Below are 1,030 nucleotides of genomic sequence, written 5' to 3'. Positions count from 1 at the left end.
GATCCAATAGATTTAAACTTCAACTGAGTACCCGCCTTCAAGGAAGTTAACACTTGTAAATGGAAAGTGGCCAGATTCTCCACACTCTCTGTACAAATGAAATGTACCAGAGTCTGGTAGGACCAGGCTAGGATAGCCTCACATATAAGTCTGATGTCCGGAGGTTCCCATCCCACCACTGATGGCCAAAACAGTATCAGGAGCATTAAGGACATTTTTTTTTTCACTATAATTTTTTAAGTAGGTGAATTTCAAGTCTTGTTTTTTATTCAAGGTAACTAGTCCATTTTCCTCTGTTTTTCTTTTGCTTATTGAAACCATCTCAAGCTGTGCCTCCACCAGAGGAACCCTTTCACATCTTCCATCACAATTTCAACAAAATTCTTTTTTTGTCTTGTCTAGATGTAAACTTGTATCATATTTTGCATACATCCTTTGGAAATAGAAATATCTAAACAGATAAAGCTCTAGTCAAACATTGTAGGATTGGCCCAGACACTTTTTAGTTCTGCTTGGCTGGATGTTGCTTATCCTTTAGGGATTCTTGTTTTTCTTTCTGTGTTCTGGGATTGTGTAATTTTAAAAGGCAACATCATTCTTTTGGCTGCATGGACAAAAAAGAAGGAGCTGCTGGCATTTAGATAACAAAACTGTTTGGGTTGGTGACATTCATGGCCGTAGCCAGCTATGAGGTAAGACCTCAGTGATAGAGTAATATACCTCAGTAATTATTTACTCAAAAACCCACTGGATATCTGCATCTGAATGAAACCATTTGAAACTGACAGGATACAGTAGAAGCACAGAAAGTGAGCACAATAGTCTTGCTTTTTGCCTCCTCTAAAGCACGCTGAAGGAGGGTCTGGCTACTCACATAGCATTCGTGGGATGGGAGGAAAAATGTGCTTTGGTTTAATTTCTTTAAACCAATCAGAATTGTCATGGACAAAGCTAAACTCTGCATAGAGCCGTTGCAAAATAGTCTTGCAAGAGAAAACTCAGAATGGACAGATAGTCTTGCTAGCTGTCT

At 38.9% G+C, this 1,030-nt stretch overlaps 1 protein-coding gene across 8 annotated transcripts in view; it reads right to left on the bottom strand.

Annotated features, from left to right (window-relative positions):
• The window catches only part of cacna1bb (calcium channel, voltage-dependent, N type, alpha 1B subunit, b), a 300,576-nt gene that overhangs the window by 181,829 nt on the left and 117,717 nt on the right, over positions 1–1,030 (bottom strand). The gene's annotated exons all lie outside the window — the stretch shown is intronic.

The sequence above is a fragment of the Etheostoma spectabile genome, chromosome 16, assembly GCF_008692095.1.
Source record: "Etheostoma spectabile isolate EspeVRDwgs_2016 chromosome 16, UIUC_Espe_1.0, whole genome shotgun sequence".
NCBI lineage: Eukaryota > Metazoa > Chordata > Actinopteri > Perciformes > Percidae > Etheostoma > Etheostoma spectabile.
The sequence above is the reverse complement of the archived record's forward strand: the minus strand, read 5'-3'. Positions and strand labels throughout refer to the sequence as shown.